The sequence below is a fragment of the Misgurnus anguillicaudatus genome, chromosome 2 (genome assembly GCF_027580225.2).
Source record: "Misgurnus anguillicaudatus chromosome 2, ASM2758022v2, whole genome shotgun sequence".
Taxonomy (NCBI): domain Eukaryota; kingdom Metazoa; phylum Chordata; class Actinopteri; order Cypriniformes; family Cobitidae; genus Misgurnus; species Misgurnus anguillicaudatus.
Window position 1 is genome coordinate 22,636,588 of NC_073338.2, and position 21,228 is coordinate 22,657,815.

At 37.6% G+C, this 21,228-nt stretch overlaps 1 pseudogene; it reads right to left on the bottom strand.

Annotated features, from left to right (window-relative positions):
- Positions 1 to 2,546: 2,546 nt before the first annotated feature.
- On the bottom strand, positions 2,547 to 16,761 carry LOC141351452 (uncharacterized; annotated as a pseudogene).
- Between the last annotated feature and the right edge of the window lie 4,467 nt (positions 16,762 to 21,228).

Below are 21,228 nucleotides of genomic sequence, written 5' to 3' on the forward strand. Positions count from 1 at the left end.
AAGCGTTACCTAATTACCTTATTTTTTATTAGTTTCTCCAACCCCTTATTCTGCTGATCCGAAAAATTATCAGATCTGTGCCTCAAAAACCATAAAGTGATCCGAACCGTGAGTTTTGTGATCCATCACACCCCTATAGCATTGCTGTATGTGTTGAAGTGAACGTTCCAACATCGGTAACGTTCCAGCTTCATAGGCAAAGCACATGCGCTCTCTGCTCTAAGATCTTTGGTAAGAGATGGTATTGGTCTTTATGAGAATACAGTATATACCAATACCATGTTGGGTGGGGAGATTTCTGTGATGAAAATAGACTTCAATCTTATTTATATGGTGGGTAGTGATGTAACAGTGTTATCCTCATATTTATTTATTTATTGCTTGGTGTGTCAGTAATGAAAAATTAGCAAAATAAACTCATTCTGTTCGATCAACTATGCACTTATACAATGCTATTTTTTCAGTAACACTGTTGAAGTACTTTGGAGCACAACCAACTCTACCCGCCCCTGATGTTTCAGGTGAGGTTTTTCTTCATGGCCAATGTTAACATTACATAGCCTGTTAATATGACATGACACATTGAACATAGCTTTTAATTTATATATTTGTTTGTTTATTTTATCATTGCATGTTCATCCACTGCGGAGTTACAAGCACCTGAAAGCGAGGAGCAGCTACAAGCACTTACATTTACTGATACATCAGTTTCAACTTCAGCCGGCATGACAGGTCTGTTAAGCTAACAGTTTTTGTTTTGTGTAAGCTTTACTGTAATATATACTGTGTTATGTTATAATTCTATTTTTTATCTAATGTCCCTACAGGTCCTTCTACATCTGCACCCACTGCTGTAGATTTCCCATCCACTCCCTCAACAAGCTCCAGCTATCAAGACAGATCTACAGCTCCTCCAATTGACCCAGTAGAAAGGTCTGAATTCCTGTCAGACTCAGAAAGGACTGATCTGGTAAAAAGAGGGCCAGTGCCAATAAGTGACACCTTCAGCTTCCCCAAAAAAATCAGATGGACGAAGCTTTCACTACCACTATACATACAGACAGTTAGTTAATGGTGAAAAAAATCAAGCGAAGCTGGTTAATTTATATAAAAAAAAGATGCAGTTTACTGCTTCTTTTGCAAAATATTCTCGAGAAAGTCCACAAAACTGTCAACAGAGGGACAGCGTGATTGGGTAAATGTAGGTGCTTTGCTGAAACAGCATGAGAATAGTCCAGATCATTGCAATAATATAGTAAAGTGGAAAGACTTTGCCCTCCGTCTTTCTAAGCAGAAAACTATTGATGCAACAGAAATGGCCCTTTTGGAGGCAGAAAAAAATCGTTGGGGAGATGTTCTCATCCGTTTGATTAGTATCATTCAGTCTTTGGCAGAGAGGAATCTTGCATTCAGGGGGTCTGTTGATATTTTGCATCAAGCCAACAATGGGCACTTCCTTAAAGAGGTGGAACTGATAGCAAAATTTGACCCAGTGTTAAAAGACCACATCAGACGAATTGATAGTGGAATACAGCACAACACGTACCTAGGTAAGACTATCCAGAATGAGTGTGTCAGTGACAAAATAATTGAGGTAATGGTGGCAGAAATCAAGGACTGCAAATATTATTCAATTATTTTAGACTGTACACCTGATGTTAGTCACCATGAACAAATGTCTGTTGTGGTGCGCATAGTCACTCTGGGCAAAACACCAGAAATAAAAGAGCACTTTTTAGGATTTCTGATAGCTCCAGAATCCACTGGCCTGGGATTGTCCAGTCTAATTCTTAACAGGCTTGAGGAAGGTAACATCCCTTTTCAGGATTGTCGAGGCCAGTCCTATGACAATGGGGCTAATATGAAGGGAAAAAACAAAGGTGTGCAGGCTAGGCTATTGGTTAAAAATGCACAAGCTTTTTATGTGCCTTGCAGTTCTTATACCCTAAACCTGACTGTCTCAGATGCGGCTAAAGCATCAAAAGATGCTTCTTGTTTTTTTGGAAATGTGGAGAAGGTGTACAATTGTTCGCTGGGTCCACTCAAAGGTGGGCCATCTTACAGAAGTTTGTTGACCTCACCCTCAAGTCCTGGAGTGAGAAGCGCTGGGAAAGCCAGATAAAAAGCATTGAAGCTTTGTGCTACCAGTCAGAGAAAGTGAGGGAAGCCCTGCTAGAAGTAAGAAATAAAGCATCTGACCCTGTAGTGGCTGTTGAAGCCAACTCCCTTGCAGAAGAAATAGGTTCATTTAGATTTCAGATTTGTTGTGTTGTCTGGTATGACATTTTGTCTAAAATTAACATTACTAGCAAGCTTCTACAGTCAACCAACATGCAGCTTGATGTAGCTGTTAACCTTGTACAAAAGAAAAAGATGAACTCATCAGTTACTGAATAACAGGCTTCTGTGATGCACAGACATCTGCAAAAGAAATTTGTGAGCAGATGAACACAGAAGCAGTGCTGAAAGAAAAGCGACAGCGTTCCACAAAAAGGCACTTCGCCTATGAGGCTGCAGATGAGCCGATAGTGGATGCTATGAAGAGGCTAGAAGTGTCCTTTTTTAATGCTGTAGTGGACTGTAGCATTCAGTCATTGGAGGATAGATTTAAGTCTCTAAGTGAGGTTAAAGAAAACTTTGGAGTGCTGCTCAATTTTAGGGAGCTAGATCGAAAGGTCAGGAGGGAACAATGTGAGCTTCTTGGAGAAAAACTCTCTTGTGGAGAGGAGGCTGATATTGATGGTAGCGCACTGGCTGTAGAGATTGAGAGTCTTCTTGAACTTCCCCAAACTATGATGACCCCCCTTGAGCTTCTCACATACCTCTCACAAAATGAGATGTGTGAGCTTTACCCAAATCTTTGGGTAGCTCTCAGGATCGCCTGCACTTTGCCTGTGTCAGTTGCCTCAGCAGAGAGGAGCTTTTCCAAGCTTAAATTGATTAAAACATACTTGAGATCATCAATGGCCCAGGAAAGACTAAGTGGACTTGCAGTTATTAGTATTAATAACAAAGTTGGCCAAGCAATACCTTACAATGATGCAATCAGTGACTTTGCCTCCAGAAAAGCTAGGAAGGAACGATTTTGAGGTCATTGTTGTGCAGTTGTCATTGTTGTGCAATTGTCATTGTTGTGCAATTGTCATTGTTGTGCAATTGTCATTGTTGTGCAATTGTCATTGTTGTGCAATTGTCATTGTTGTGCAATTGTCATTGTTGTGCAATTGTCATTGTTGAACCCTTGCTGTTATGTTTGCTTTTATTATTTAAGTATCTTATTTATAGTATTTTTTGTAACATTCTATTTTTGATTATATTAACGTTGGTCTATTTTGGTTTTATTTAAAAGATTGCACATTTAATGCACATTTGCATTTGCACTTTTGCAGAAGTTTAAGAATCAAGTATTTTATTTAAGTATAGATTTCTTTCATTATTTAACCTCACTGTATTCATTTATAATGTAACATTAGAGCGTGACATTTGTGTCCGCGTGGTGGGAGGGGGGCCCCCAAACAGATTCTGCTTAGGGCCCCAAAGAGGCTCAGGCCGGCACTGCTCTCAATGATGAATGTACCTATCTTCTGTCCATTCTTCTGTCTCTGCACACCTGTCTCTGTCCCGCTGGTACGGGTAGTGATTGTGATGCAGGTGAGCGTAGCGTTGATCATGGCGTGAGCGCAGCTGGCTCGGGTGTCTCTGCTGTCTGTTACGTTCATTGTGCTCAAGCTCGTACTCCGGCTTTCCGTGGTCCGAAAAATCCACAGGGATGTCTGCGGTCCTGTGATGGTGATGGTTATGATGGTGGTGGTTCCTTGTGGGTTGTGGTCCTGTTGTGGTAGACCTCGAGTTGGTCCGGGTCACCCTCATCCAGGGGCGTGCGCTTGCTCCGGGAGTCTTTAGTGGGGTGCAGCTCCACGTTGGGGGGCTGCTGGTGGCGCACGTGGTGCTGGTGTTTGTTATGATGTTCAGTTCGATTTGTGCTGGAGCGATGGTGATGATGGTGGTGGTGATGACTGCGTTTCTTTGGCTCACTACGAAGAAGCCTCTTCTCTTCCTCTGCTTCTTCTTCTTCTTGCACTTCCTCGTCCTCCTCTTCTTCCTCTTTCGTCTCCTGGGGATGGGACAGAGGAGCCTGCTGAGGCTCTTGAGATCCCTTTCTCTTAGTTGCAGCTGTTTTCTTGCTTTGCTGTTCATCCTATATAGAGGACAAGATGAAAGAAAATTATTTTTATTTCATGATGTTTACGGTTTAATTTTTACTCCTCTTTAATACTCTTGAAAAAATAACCCAAAAAGAACCTTTCAGTCAACATAAAAAAAAAACAATTGGAGAGTTCAAATGCAAAACTCTCTAATTGCATCTTTCCTGTTTTCTCTTTTATGTTTAGGTTCAGTAATTTCACTGGGATAGGAATAAATAACCAGGGTGTAATTGGTTAATTATCTGAACAAACTAACACACTTTATAAGTTAATTATAATGTTTACTTGCGACATCTAATATTCGAGTTGGCTAACTCGTATGAATTCGTACAAACCTAATCATGCAAACACGTTCGATTATCATAAAAAACAATAACAAAACTCTGCCAGTAAGCACAGCATCGCAGGGGCAAAGGCAAATCGTACAAAAATGTACGAACTGTCATGAGATAGCGTTGAATATTCCTAATACTATGCATTACAAAGCACTAGTTACTGACACTACAGGTATTTACTTGATAGTCTACCTTCTCACTCACCAAAGATCATTTTACCTCAAGTCTTCTGTAGACGTCCATGCAAGGTGAGGAGGAAATTTAACATGTCACTGAATGACAACCCCCTGAAGCAAGACTATGGACTGGAGCTTGCAAACTCAAAACTTAATATCACTAAATAAATAATTAAAATATATAAACCCATGTTGACCTGTTTACTTATCATCAATACAACAGACAGTCAGTTACAGGGGAGTACAACAGAGAACACTATAAAGTTGCTTTTTCATTGTGTGGTACGACCGAGGGGCAACCTTCCGATCTCTCTGATGAAGCCAATACGGAAGTGACTTAAACTGCAATTCACCAAAGAGGCTGGCTCCAAAAGGGAGTCAATTCCCATAGACCTCCATGTTAAATGCCCAACTTTACAGTAGAAAATAATATCTTTACAGCCTGGTACAAAAAGTGTTTTTGGTCTATATAGCTAATTTTGCCCTTCATGACAACCGTGAGGAGGTGAATTTTTTTGTAACTCATCCGATTAAATTACATTAAGCCTTGAAGTTCTGCATAATTAAGGATGTGGCCACTTGAGTGACAGGTAAACTGCCACTGCTGTCACTACTGTCGAGCTAGGCGGGCGTGGTTTCAGCAACCAACCACCTCAGCTTCACCCACGTCCCACCTCTTTACCCATTTTTGGTTATACACTAGTAATGCGTGGTAACATGCGGCCAAGATGGCGACGGCAGGCTCTGCCAACTATTGGCTTCAAAAAAGCTCTTTGCAAACCTACAGGTGACGTCACAACACTACATCCATATTTTTTACATTCTGAGGGTAAAATTGAGCAGTACCGAGCCATACTATCTAATAGAAAAGCGCCATAAAAAAAGGAGTTATTGCATACAGCATTGGTGTTTATGGTAATTCAGAACTTACATACAGTATGTAAACCAATGCTAAAATCAATACAGACAAAAATTCTGAATGACAGGAGATTTTTATGAAGAGTTATGTACTGTAAGATTTGTGAAGTACCTGCATTATAAACAAATCTAAAGAGCATTTATGAATTTGCTTTATATAGTTAAAAATAGACTGAAATCTGAAAGTACTTTTTTCCTGCTTCAGTATGCTTGAATGCGTAATGTAGGTGTAGGGCTGGCAGGGAGTGTGTTTTCTGCCAGTTTCTCCAGCATGGGGTTGGCTGGCTCCATTTCAGGAGGATGGGTGGCTCTCCAGTAGGCCTCCAGGTAGTCAGCAATGTGCTCACAGGCATCTGAGAGCTGATTCTCATCCAAGATGACATCAAATAGTTCCTTTAAAGGATAATGGTATAAGAAGGGTAAGTAAAAGTGACAGTAAAACAAAGCCAAAAGCACATACAGTAACACATGACAAAAATGAATGATAATCAGTGCAGTAACCAGTGAATTGTTCATGTAGCTCAATTGGTAGAGCACAAGGTTGAAACATTTTGCAGTTTAAACATTAGGTAAAAGTTTATTGTATGTCTATAAAAATAAATGGTCATAAAATATCTGAGATTAAAGGCGGGGTGCATGATCTCTGAAGGCCAATGTTGACATTTGAAATCACCTAAACAAACACGCCCCTACCCCAATAGAATCTGGACCTTGTATTGATAGACCCGCTCCACATGTACGCAACCCAGGCAACAATGTCGGTTGGTAGACATGCCTCTTACTGCTGATTGGCTACAAGTGTGTTTTGGTACTTGGCCCGACTCCCTTTTTCAAAGCGTTTCTCAAAAATGATGCACCCCGCCTTTTAGGTGAAATGTGTACATTTTAGCGGCATCACTTTAAGGTTGCAGATTGCAACCAACGGCTAAGTTCACTGCTTTTCAAGCACATACAGTACTGAAGTTAGGATGGCCGACAAAGCACAAAGATGTTGTCTGAGAAATCAGGGAGTAGCCAGTCAAACAATGATGTTAATATAGTGACAAAACACGCTTCGTAGAGAAGTTTAAGGCTATAAATTACATAAATTATATTGAGACCAAAAGCTTTAAAAAAAGAAAAAAAAAAGAAAACTACACCCTTTGACTAAAGTTTGCAGAAATGTACTTTTGACACTTTATCCAACAGCTTATTGAGGTCTCACCTTCAGATTTTTAAAGTTTATTGAAGGGTTCCCATCTATTCTGGGCTCTTGACTGCTTTTTCTTCATCATTCAGTCCATCTTATCCATTTCAAAAATATATTTTCTTTTTTAAAATTGTAGTTATCTAATTATATAAATTAACATGTTGGCGCAATTATATTTTTGTCTACAAAAGTCATTTTCAGCATTTAAGTACACGCAGGTTAAAAGATTTTTAAGATTATGAGAAACATTTCAGTCAAGTGCTCTTAAACTTTTGAATGTGGTGTATGTAATGTAAAAACATGATGCCGAAAAATGGCAACTTTCCATTTAAAGGCGGAGTCCATGATGTTTGAAAGCCAATGTTGATATTTGAAATCACCTAAACAAACACGCCCCTACCCCAATAGAATCTGGACCTTCTGTTGATAGACCCGCCCCACACATACGCAAACCGGCATTTGATTTGATTTGATTGGCTATAAGTGTGTTTTGGTAGTCGGCCAGTCTCCTTTTCCAACGCGTTTTTCAAACATCGTGGACTCCGCCTTTAAGGGAACATGCGGCGTTTGTATATAAAAATGCCTCATTCTAAGGTAATAAATACATAATGGTTCATTATGTAAGGTCTTTATACACCACTGAAAACATAGATATGTATTAGTATTGCATTTCTGTCAATAGATCCTTCTAAAATGTGCACACTGCATCTTTAAATGAATTAATTTAAGATAAAGAGACAACACTTTTTACCATGTTTTAAACATGCACTTACTATATAGGAGACACTTACATTAGGACACTGGGCCAGTTTATCGGCAGCACCATCTGAACATTCAGATGTTTCGTTTGAGATTTGCCCCTGGTCTTTATCAATCTTGTGAGAACCTTAACAGCAGATGGTATCAGGAAGGAAGATGAACAGGAAGGATGAGTCGGAGGCATACAAGGTGAAAGTACACATCAGTAAACATTGGGTCATGCTGAGCCACAGGATAAAGTTTTGCTATTTTGCAATCACACTCATCTTTAACGCATTATATTTGTCAGTGTAATTGGTGCACAACTGTTTTGGAGAGAACCATAATCAATCCACAAGCTGATAAAAACACAGTCCATAATACAACAATAGTGCATTAGTATAATGCCAAGCCAGATGGTGTGGTCAGAGCTGAAGGTTAATTCATTTTAGGTTATCACACATAACATATAATCAAAGTGGGAATAACAGTAACTTTTGGTGATGAAATCTTGACATAGACCAGAATGGGTGCCAAAGAGGTCTTGCTAAGTTGCAAAGGATGGTTAATGGTGTCTACATCCAGAACCACAAGCTGTAGACTGCGAGCCAACTCAAAAATCCTCTCAACCTCCCCTTGGATTTGGGCTGTAAGGATAGACAGTGAAATAAAATCCTTACATAGGACCACATCAACTCATTACATACAGTACTGTGTGGTCTCCTTAAAAAAGTGCAGCCAAAGTCTTCTTACATCAAAATCCACTATACAATTTAAAAACTTTGGGTCAAAAAGAGACAAGCTCAATCATTAGTTTAAAATAACACAAAAAATTATATTTGACTCAACACTTGGTTCAATCAACCCAGCATTTTGGGATAAAACAACCCAGCATAGGTTAAATTAGAACCCAAGGGGCTGGGCTCATTCCTTTTTTGACCCAACGCTGGGTTGAAAATAATCCAGTTTCAGTGCATTTAGTTTCAGAATTAAGCTGAAATTTAAAAAGCAAAAGTCCTGTATTAAATTCTAAACCAGATACAACAACACACACAGATTATGCAATATGTCATGGAAATGTGAACAAAATATGCTGATGGTATAGTTCCTTGTTCACAGGAAACAACAGATCTGTAACAGATCTTTGTTTCTATAATTTAAGCAAACTTAATGATGACTGATTTTAAAATCCAGATCAAAAATCACTATTATTACTCTAAACCTTGGCTTGTATTTATTTGACCATAAGAATTATACAAGAATCATGGAGGAATTTTTGGTTATAGAGGTGGTTTCCCAGACAGGGTTTAGGTTAATCCAGGACTAGGCCTTAGTTATATTAGGACACTTAAGTATTTTTACAAATAAATCTTACAAAAAACAATACAGTGCATCTTGAGACAAAACAATGGCACTAATATATGTACTGAAGGCAGTTTAACAAATTAAGGCAGCTCAAACATGCATTTTAGTCTGGGACTAAGCCCTGTCCAGGAAATTACCTCATCTCTCGGACAAGCCAAAGCTTTAAGAAATAATGACTCTAAATAAAGTATCTGGGATTTGTTGACAATTGTGTCCGCTAAAATGTGGATCAGTTCTGATGACACCAACAGGAATGAGTTTGGGTGAATAGACAGACTACAGCTGACTAATACATACCCACGGCATCTGAGATGTGTGATAGAGACATGTAAGTAAGGGACAGAATGGAGAGAACCAATCAGATCACCAGAAAGCTACAGAAGCTACACACCTCAGATCCACATTTGGTGCAAAAACCAACCGTAGCCACTACTGTAAAAACCACTTAAAGGTGTACTGTACTCAGTAATACAAAAGAAATCAATTACTTTTGGAAAGGAAGTCAGTTTTATTTTATTTGAAGCGTGTATTCTCACAACGGCTGACATGTTGAGATTGCATAACCAGCCAAATATTATCGTTTAAAGCGTAACTAAACCCCTGTTTAGAGCCTGACTCCACCCACCGGCAATATTTGAAAAATGCTAGAAAAGTGGGCAGATTCCAACGGAGATAGAGGGGACGAACTAAAGTGTGTGGTGAGATCGTAACAAGGGCGTGGTGAGCTTGAATCTGCTTACGTCACGAGTCATTTTTTGGACGCAACATTCAATAGGAAAAATTAACTGCAGTAGCCACCGTTCAACCTGAAGAGGGCAGCACTCAGACATTTTTACACCATATATTGTAGTATTGAAACACTTTATATCCAAATGTCAAAAAACTTACTAAAATCAATGAACAGCACTAATAAAGCATCACTTACAGATTCAAGTATTTTAATATGCATTGCAAACTGATCCATGATCCCTGGTATGCGATAAATAGGCCCAACACCATAGTAGGAGAAACATGCCCATATCATGATGCTTGCACCTCTTCACTGTCTTCACTGTGTACTGTGGCTTGAATTCAGAGTTTGGGGGTCGTCTCACAAACTGCCTGTGGCCCTTGGACCCAAAAAGAACAATTTTACTCTCATCAGTCCACAAAATGTTCCTCCATTTCTCTTTAGGCCAGTTGATGTGTTCTTTGGCAAATTGTAACCTCTTCTGCACATGCCTTTTTTTAACAGAGGGACTTTGCGGGGGATTCTTGAAAATAGATTAGCTTCACACAGACGTCTTCTAACTGTCACAGTACTTACAGGTAACTCCAGACTGTCTTTGATCATCCTGGAGGTGATCATTGGCTGAGCCTTTACCATTCTGGTTATTCTTCTATCCATTTTGATGGTTGTCTTCCGTTTTCTTCCACGTCTCTCTGGTTTTGCTCTCCATTTTAAGGCATTGGAGATCATTTTAGCAGAACAGCCTATCATTTTTTGCACCTCTTTATAGGTTTTCCCATCTCCAATCAACTTTTTAATCAAAGTACGCTGTTCTTCTGAACAATGTCTTGAACGACCCATTTTCCTCAGCTTTCAAATGCATGTTCAACAAGTGTTGGCTTCATCCTTAAATAGGGGCCACCTGATTCACACCTGTTTCTTCACAAAATTGATGACCTCAGTGATTAAATGCCACACTGCTACTTTTTTGAACACACCCCTTTCAACTAATTCAACTAATTGCCCAATTGCACAGCCTTAAGAGCGTGCATATCATGAATGCTGGGTCTCATTTGTTTTCTGAGAATCTACTGAACCTACTGGTAACTTGTTTGCCACGTAGCAATAAAAAATATACTAAAAACCTTGATTATTCTGGTTAGTCACATTGTACTGCTATTATTTTGAACAAGACTGTATATATATATATATATATATATATATATATATATATATATATATATATATATATATATATATATATATATATATATATATATATATATATATATATATATTATTAATACCTCAGGCTCGTACATCTAAAACATATCATGTGATTAGTATGTAATGACAAATAAATAAAGTGCTTACCTAAATTAGAGCGCGTGTGGGATCAATCCATTATGGCGTGTTTGCTGGGGTTGTTAAGGATCGACCACTTGGCAAGTGCAATGTCTGCTGTCACCCGAGTGATAGTTATTCTAATAATACATTTAGAGAGGCAGGCTAATATATATATATATCAATGAACAAGATAGTACTGTTTCACTAAACAGAATAATATACAGTATATTACTCTATATGACCACATACAATTATTAATTTATAGTAAATAAATACCCTACCATTCAAAAGATTTAGAGTCACTAATATGTTTATATTCTTTTCACATTTTAAAATAATAGTAAGCTCATCAAAACTATGGAATAACACAAATGTAACTATGGCAATTATGTTGAGACCAAAAGCCTTTAAAATAAATGAAAACTACATTGTATTATATTATCTTCAGTGTAGTCACCCTTTGACTAGAGTTTGCAGAAATGTACTCTTGGCATTTTATCAAGCAGCTTGTTGAGGTCTCACCTTGAGATGATTTTTAAACTTTATTGAAGAAGTTCAGAGTTCCTATCTATTCTGGGCTCTTGACTACTTTTTCTTCATTATTCAGTCCAAGTTATACATTTTAAAAATATATTTTGTTTTTTAAAAAATGTAGTTTTTTTAATAGAAATTAAATTATATTTTATTATATAATAATAAATAATATTATCCTTGTATTAAGCATCAATGCATATAAATAGATTTTTTTTTGAAAGGGCTGCATAATTAAGACAAAACAATCATAATTGTGAGTTATTTCCCCTGATATTGTATTAACCGTTATCATTTTGATTAATAGTATTTTAATTGTTTTCATTTCATTATCATTGTGTACCTGAGGCTTAATTGTAACACTGTATGCAACCCTCCTGTGTAAAAATTATTTTAAATGATGTTTTATTAACAAGGTTCGGGAGGAGCACGATCAGATAATTAACTAATCAAGCACAGGTGCATCTAATTTGGTAATCAGCCAAACACTACATATACAGACTTCCTACCTACCTCAGTCTATCGTGATTGTTTTCGGATATCCCTCCACCACCCCAACTCGCCACTCTAATCTGTTCTATCCCAGTTTGGGATGGGGGAGTTCTCCGGGTTCGGGCCATACCCCGGATTTGGAGTTCGAGCTTCACTCCGGATTCTGAGCCCTCCCCCAGGACAGCACGCCAAAATATGCTTACTTTCACAATCAGATTAGATGTAAGGGCGAACTCGTGAATCCCAGCTATCAGTTACTAGGAGTTGCTGGTGTTATGTTTTAGGTAGTCTCGCGTAGCCAGACCTTCATACTGAAGGTCTGGTGTTTTTCGCTGCTTTTTCTGGACAAAGCCCACCCACAAGCTGTTTGACCGACATGTCAAACAACCAATCACAGTTTGTTTCGTCTAGCGTCACGTTTCGGACTCCTCACAATAACGAGCCGGCTGGCAACAAGTCAGTTATTGAAATAACCAGCTGCAATCGAATAGCATCTAAATAAACAACATTACTCACCAAAGAACAACGTTGTGCACTTCATCAACAGCCACACCAATGAGACGCTCCCGTTAAATGTCTGTTTGAAGCATATCTCTCCACTTTTTAGCACATACAAGCAATTCAGGAGAACCAAACTTTTTGACTCCACTAACTGCCTCAAGCAAAACTCTTGGACGTCTTTTAGAGAGTCTATGCTGCGAACTTTGCATATTTTTGAGAATCCAATGTTTAGCTGATCATGATAACTGCTCATTATTATCCACGTGGACATGACTGATTCTCTGCATCAATGGAACGCCAGAGCTTTGTTTTCCAGGGACCGAAACTAATCGCGACACTCGCGTCTCCTGGAAATCCGGTTTATTTCAACCAATCAAAAGACGACTTTAGACATTCTCACAGGGTTTCCAGAAAAGTGTACGAAAAACATCAGACGTTCAGCCAACAGTTTGTGGGCGTGGCGTCTGAGGCTGAGACTATGTTTTAGGTAACAAGACAGTGATTAAAATAATATAAGGTTGGATTTGGTGACTGACACACACAACTCAGAAATCGAAAAAAACTTTAGATGAAGAAATGTACTTTTATGGTTCCAAAACACTCTTTGTTCAATAAATTAACTGAAACACATCAAACCTTTTCACAAATTCAAAGGAGATCATCTTATGACAGTAAAAGAAAATAACCAAAAGCATAGATTGCTCGGCCCTGTATAAATATGTAAAGTACAATTACATTACAATTAACACTGTTAGTCCTACTTAATGCTTTAGAAAATGATCAAAAAACTCAGACAGATACAGTTACTGAGACTAAGTTGCCTAATTACTTGATAATTGTGAAGATGCATCCTTCACTTCCAGAAAGATCTTGTGACTAATGTGAGTGTTTCAGCATTTCTAAACATAAAGGAGTCACACAGTGGCGGTTCTAGACCATTTCCACTGAGGGGGGCCAATCTGGGGCCAGTTGTAGTGTTAGAGGGGCCAGTTACATTCAGACCTTATTCTTGTCATATCATTTTCTGCACTGCACTAAAGGCATTAACAGGCAAAATACCATGTTTTTAATCATTCAACAATGTATTTGCATTTCAACTTTATTTTTTCATTTGCATTACATCATTCAGTATTAGTCACATTAACTGAAATTGCATTTTAATTATATTTTTATATTTTCATTACATATTTAGTATCAGTCACAGTAACTAAGAACATTTACTCATCCTCATGTTGTTCCCTGTATGAATTTATTTTATCTTATGAACACAAAAGAAGATATTTTGATAAATGATGGTAAACACCAGAGGTGGACACTACTTGAGTATTTTAGTTACATTTTCCAAGCTTCTGTGCTTTATCAGAGTGTTTGTTTTGGGATTTTTTTTACTTTTCTTTACTAAAAAATGTTCACTACATTCTAAAGCATAGAATCATACTGTGTATTCATTATATTTAGCATATTAAAATTGATTTAATTCCTAATTACATAAAAATGGTATACTTTAACTTTCTTGAGTAAAAAAAAAGGTACTTTAACTTTCTTGAGTAAGAAAAGTTAAAGTACAAACAATTACTAGATGTTTAATGTACTTAAATATTAAATATAAACCAAAAACTTGAAATTATGAAATGCAGTGATAAGTAATGTAGTGTAGAGTAAAAATGATGATAATATGTTTTGGAATGTATGTTTTCCAAAGGAAAACACTAATAAAATACGAATCATTGAAAATTTACTTTTATGTAGAAAGTAAAAATACTTAAGTACTATACAACTCTGGTAAACAGACAGCTGATATAGTGACCACTGACTTCCATATTAGGAATAAAAAATATGATGGAATTTAATGGGTACTGTCAATTGTGTGCTTACCATCATTTCTTAAAATGTCTTCTTTTGGGTTCATCAGAAAAAAGAAATTCATACAGGTTTAGAACAACATGAGGATGAGAAATTGACAGAATTTTCATTTTAAGGTGACTTTAAGTGCACTTATTACTTTGTCTGTCTATCTTAGTATTTTTCACTTTTCCATTATTTGCTGATGAGAATAAATGTATATATTTATTTTACCACCTTCATTTTTACACTTTGGATAAAAGTATACATGTGGTTATGTTATACAGATGTGGCCTTTAAAAACGCGCGTTTTCTCCCGCGGCATTCGCCAATTCGTCTCGCAGAGTCCCGCAGCATTCTGCAAGTGCTTTCGGGGGGGCTACTTTTCCCTTTCCCTTAATGTGTTTCATTTCAAAGAATATCCACCAGGTGGCGCATAAAAACATTGTCATTGCCGTTGTTTCCAGAAGTTAATAAGGGCATTGCTGAATATTTTACATTGAATTGCTGTTTTTGAAGTGATATGTCAACCCCTTTTTGCCAGCATAACAGCGCATACAAATATTAAGATGACTGTACGTGCAATGCGCATTTATAGTAAGTGCAACAGATAATTTAGTGTGAGCCTAATAAACGCGACTCGTGATATAGGGTTGCTATTTACAATGAATATCTTAATTATTTGTGTTGTCGAATTTTGACACCGTTTCATTGTTTGTTCATAATATTTATAATTGTCAGTTTTTCAAAAAAGTATCAATATTTTAAAGAGATTAATGTGGTATAAAAAAGACATGTTTTAAAGTTTAAAACGTTGTAAAAAATATAGTAGTATTCTTATATTTTAAGAATAACAATATGATACATTTATACTCCGCTAAAATGCTTTACATATGAAAAGAGGAATTCTTCTCATAACAGATATTTTTATGTTATTATTAAGACGTAGGCTACATCTAATAAAATAGCGAACAGAGAAACTGTGCCTTTTGCGGACGAAAAACACCTCAGAAATATTGAGTTTATGAATATTTACACTTACAATATGTACTTTGTCAAATGTGTGTGTAATAATTTTATAACATGTGGCTGTAGAGACAAACACCCTGCGTCGCCTTTCAGATATCTTACACGTTCGCATTCAACACTTTTCAAAACGTATTTATATTAAATCTAATGAATAATTATAAATTATGACATGAGAAAATTAGAAGTGTGCAAAAGAGCACAGTTCAGATATTGTTAATTAAAGCGGTTTTATACACCTTTCTGCCTTGTTTAAATTAACAAGAATTTTATTTGCCACTGTCAACACGTTTTGTGATTGATTTAATGATTTATTACAGAAACTTCTATGAAGCAAAGCTATTGTACTAAGCATCTATATATATATATGTTATAAATGTTGTAAAAAAATATATTAGTATTCTTATATATTAAGAATAACAATATGATACATTTACATTGCGCTAAAATGCGTTACATATGGAAAGAGGAATTATTCTCAACCACCACCAATAAAGTTTAAACATTATTTTTTAGAAAAACGCCTCGGAAGGGTTGAGTTTATGAATATTTACACTTACAATATATACTTTGTGAAATGTGTGTTTAAAATAATAAATTTCATAACATGTGTATAAAGACAAACACGCCGCGTTGCATGATTTTATAAATACCGAGGTCCATATAAGTATTTTCTAGGGCATGCACCCCAGGAAAAAAACTTCTTATTTCCCTGCTCTACATATATGAATTTTAATAAATCAGAAAACCAAAGAATCAAATACCTATAGATTTCAAACCATATTAGTATGCAGAAAACTTTTGTTGGTCATTAGGAATACATTGTAATAATTATTTTACCATCCTGGGCACACTGCTGCACACTTTCTCTTCTTTTGTTATTTAATTAACTTTAATGACTTTAACAGGTAGGCCTTAGGACTAAATGCAATAAAATGTTCAAGCCAAAATATGAACATTTAAACTCCGTGCACGCGCACTACGGGTGGATGAAGCGTTGTACCGCGCACGTGATGCATCGTTTTCAAGTTCAAGCTTAGCAGCACAACACAGTGAATCTAATCATTATACAGTAAAAAAACATATCTTCAAGAATAAAAGGGTGGCGTTGAATTTTGTTAATAAACACGCTGAATAACGGAAAGTGAATTACTGAAGGGAGTAAGAGCAGCGCATTAAATCTGGACACCCATATGTGCTCAACTGCAGTAATGTTTCTTGTCCTGTCACCTTGACAGTCACTGCGGTTTCACATTTCTCGTCATTAAACTGCTGTATATAATAGTCAGCGTTTGATTACTTAGGCTACATCTTTCTTGCACTACCACTAACTGCGCATCTGACCTGTGTTGCACCTCTGTCTGACTGGTTTGATTTTATTGGTCATCTCGGTTTCATTTTGACTTCATCTTAAAACTTAATAGACCATTTAACTGTTTGTACACAATGATGACATGGCACCGTATGCGTGCGCATTTGGGCAACGGAGCTATGGCAAGAATCAGCAGCAACTGACCCATTTCACAAAAAATTCACACGGCCGCGCCGCTCCATTAGCATGCTACACTTGCTACTTTAGCGGGTTGAAATGCATATACATATTAGGCTATATATTTGGTGTGTTTGACTTTCTGCCGAACTGCGCGATCCAATCGGCATATGAAATTACTATAGCGGCGCGAAAGTGACTGGGGAGCAGACTGGTGTAGCGCTACAAAAACCCACAGCCGAGTGACAGCAAAGTACCGCGAGAGCGATTCCAGTTATCACGTGGAGAAATCCGCTTTGAATCGCTCTCGCGGTACTTTGACATCACCAAGAGGTCTGCTTAAAGCAAACTTGTGACTTGCATAACAATGACTTTGTCCCACCTCTGCTAAGACGTCACATGCCGATCGGTCTGCGCGGTGCAGGAAGAAGCCACACGAGCGCTGAGCGTTGAGTCAAATTATAAGACGAGCGTAAGAAAATGATCGAGGTCTGGTCAGGGAATTAACCCAACACAAAGTGAAAATGATAGCAATGACTCTAAGATCTATGGACATGCACAGCAGTGTTTTATTTGTGTGGAGAAAAGGACAATTTGAAATAGTGTCCAACACAATACTCTACCATTATACTCAAATAGGGCCTACATGCACTGCTCCCAAACGTGATGTGTTTTGGTGTTGCTTGTAATCTGGAACTTGGTGTATTTCAAATGTGTTTGTTAAGTGTCTCCACATGAAAACGGAATGCCCTCCCCCCACACAGTCCTGCAATGAGAACCAGAAAAACCGGTTTCTAACCATTTTATGTACATGTGAATAGTGAGAGAGCACCCCCTCAGGAGCTGTAGGACGGTTTTTTATAAGCGTAAACCAGGACTAAGCCTTAGTTTAAATAGAATATAAAATTAGTTTTAACAAACATGCCTTACTAAAAACATTATTTGTCTGCATTTTGAGGCAAAACAAAGGGCATGGCCGTCCGGACCTCGGTAATTTTCTGACGCTTGTCTTATTTGACTCAATGCTCAGCGCTCGTTTGACGATCTTGCGGCGCCACGCAGACCGATCGGACGGCATGTGACATCTTAGCACCGCGAGACAGTAGGCCTACAGCATGCTTTTGAATAGATCTCACGGTAGTGTGATGTCACAGACCAACGGGTTTGCGCTGCGCCCCATTAGGTAAAATAAAGTGAAAATTATTCCTAGATGACCAATAAAATCATACCAGGCAGACAGCAAAGGAGGACGGATACCTCAGTTAGTGGAAGTACCAGAAAGATAAATTGGGCCGGAGCACAGCTCCGCCTCCTCGGGTCCACAACACACCTTGCCGGAGCTCCGGTCCGTCTCCTTCAGCAACAGGGTTTGGTAAAATATAAAGTGTATAAAGTGTGCAGTATACAAAAAAATGCCAACAAATTATTTCTAAAAGTAGCAATATTTTAAAGAGATAAATGTGGTATAAAGAAAGACATGAGAAAAGTAGAGGTATGCAAAAGAGCACAGTTCAGATATTGTTAATTCAAGCGGTTTTATACACCTTTCAGCTTTGTTTGAATTGACAAGCATTTTATTAGGCACTGTCAAAACATTTTATGATTGATTTACTGATTTATTACAGAAACTTGTTGTCAGAAGCAAAGCTATTGTACTAAGCATCTTTATATGTATGTTTTAAATTTAAAAGTGTTGTAAAAATATATGAGTATTCTCTTATATTAAGAATAACAATATGATACATTTATATTGCGCTAAAATTATTTTGCCATATAAATTATTCTCAACCACCACCAATAAAGTTTTAACATTATTCTTTAGGAAAAAAACGGCTTTTAAACCCGTGGAGCGAACAAGAAAACATATGTTTATATGCTCATTCGGCATATGATATGATATTTTTTATTTAGTTTTACAGTTTTAAAAGTGGCAAAAAAAGTTCTTAAAATCTAACTGGTCTCTGTAAATATAACTGCAGATGACAGCAGATTAGATTCAGTTCACCTACTAAGAAATAGGAGAAGCGATGATTTGTGATTGATTGGGGCTAATAGAATGACACTCAAAATACACCAAACCAAATGAGCACTTTATATTACACTAAAGCAACACACAATGTGCAAGTCATGACCATGGCCGGGTTTCCCAAAAGCATCGTAAGGCTAAGTAGATCGTAAAAACGATCGTACGAATCATCTTAGAATTACGGGCTGTTTCCCAAAAGCTTCGTAACGTAAGTTGCACTTGAAAATCATCGTAGATCTACGAATGCTCTGGAGTAATCGTTCATTCATAAGTGCTTTTGGGAAACCGGGCCCAGGCCTTGACGCTTTGTGTGTTCGACTTTAAATGGTGGGGCGCTGACTGGTCGGCGTTTGACATCAGAGTACCGCGAGAGCAAAGGTAAAGTCGGACCATTTTGTAACATTTCGACTTGCTCTCGCGGTACTTTGATGTCTTCGGTGCCGAACTGTCTGCGCAGCGCCACAAAGAAACGCCCTTTGACTCTTTACAGCAGAGTACCAGCAACATGAGAAGTGGTGGCACGCAAAAGGAAGTGAAGGTACGCAGTACGCTAAAATATAAAGTGTATGGCAGGAGATCAGTGCGAAAATAAAACCACCGACCGACCGATCGACCCACCGAACGGCTAATCGAACGTCTGACCGAACGTCTTGAACTTTCAGCGCCTATCCGCGTGTGCGACCCACGTGACGTCAACGCCTTAAAATTAGCGGTGTTTTCAACCAGTGAAGAGCCAAGCTGTTGAAAAGTGTATGTGGGTGTGTTTTATTTTCAGAGGACAAACATGCTGTGCACATAATAGTGTTAATTCGTGTGTTTTTTCATATTTTATTTACACATTAATCATATAATCTTTTTCAAAGTCTTTTATGTCATGGGACCATAATGTCAGTAATTGTCCATTAACTTTGCATGGTATAGAAACACACTGTTCAGATTATTCAGTAAATGCTTTGTTAATTTTTAGAATGATTATGTCTCCTGCCTTCTGCTATAGCCCTATTCTCTGGGCTGGTAAATGAGATTTAACATAATTATTTTGTCAGTCTTTAAGGAAAGCTAAAATACCTGTTATTGCATTAAGAGCATCTTGATCATATGCATAATGTTATATGGTAGCACCATAGAAATGAACTGCTAGAGCCTGTAGAGAGGGATAAAGACTGCAGAGAGGAACAGCACTACCCTTCCTGCAAGTCTAGCAGTCCATAGAAGAGCCGGTTCCATTGTTAAAATGACCAATTGTCCCCATACCAAACTGTTTCCACGTATATCCTCTGACAATACATACAGAAGTGTAAGTTACAGGACGTGAATACTAAGTAACAGTTTCATTTCTCCTCGGGACTGAAGAAATAGCAGCCCACTGCTCCGCATGTGTTCACCACTCACTGGGATGGGTTAAATTCAGGGGTCACATTTTGAGAGGTCACACTTACACTGCACATACACCATATATTGTACAACAGGTTTATTTCTACTTTATTATTTTAATGACAATCACCGTTGAATGTAATGTGGTAATAAAAAGGAAGAATGTCATTGTACAGGTATCTATATGAAAATAAAGGCTTAAAAACTTCAACTGCACTTTTCATTTGCATATTCAAGAGAGAATAATTTAATAATTCAAATAATTTCTTCAGTTCCTTTACAGCAACATTTATAATCTTAATACGTAAGTAATATGATAAAATAGAAAATAACAACCTACCAATGATGATAGAAAATAAACAGTTTTGCTACTGTATTAATATATATATCCATGGTATTTGTAGTAAACAAATAAGCAATCAATCGGCTTTACTGCATGTTTATTTTTCGTAAGGGAGAGTAAGTAAACCTGACTATAAATTTAGGTCCTACAAATAATGCTCCTAAAACAAGTTGTGTAATAAAAACTCTACACTATTACAATTTTTGTTAATTTGTACTCCGCCTCCACGATTCTCACAACCTAAAGCAGTGTTTCCCAATCCTGGTCCTCGGACCCCCCCCCCCCCCCACCACCACCAGATAGTTTTAGATGTCTCCTTATTTAAAACACCTGACTCAACTCATCAGCCTCCTTCCAAAATGGTAAACTGCGAGGAGGGTGCCCGAGGACCAGGATTGGGAAACACTGACTTAAAGAATCAGCCGTACTAAACACTGTCATGCAGACTGTCACGCAGAAGGCAATTTGTTTATGTGGAATGATACAGCATTGGCTGTTACGGGAAGTTCTATGCAGGCACTAAAAAGAAGAAACTAAAAAGAAGTATCAATCAACATTGTAAGATGTTATAGTAACTGTATTATTCATTCAAATAAATCATACAGTACATGTCAAAGTGATA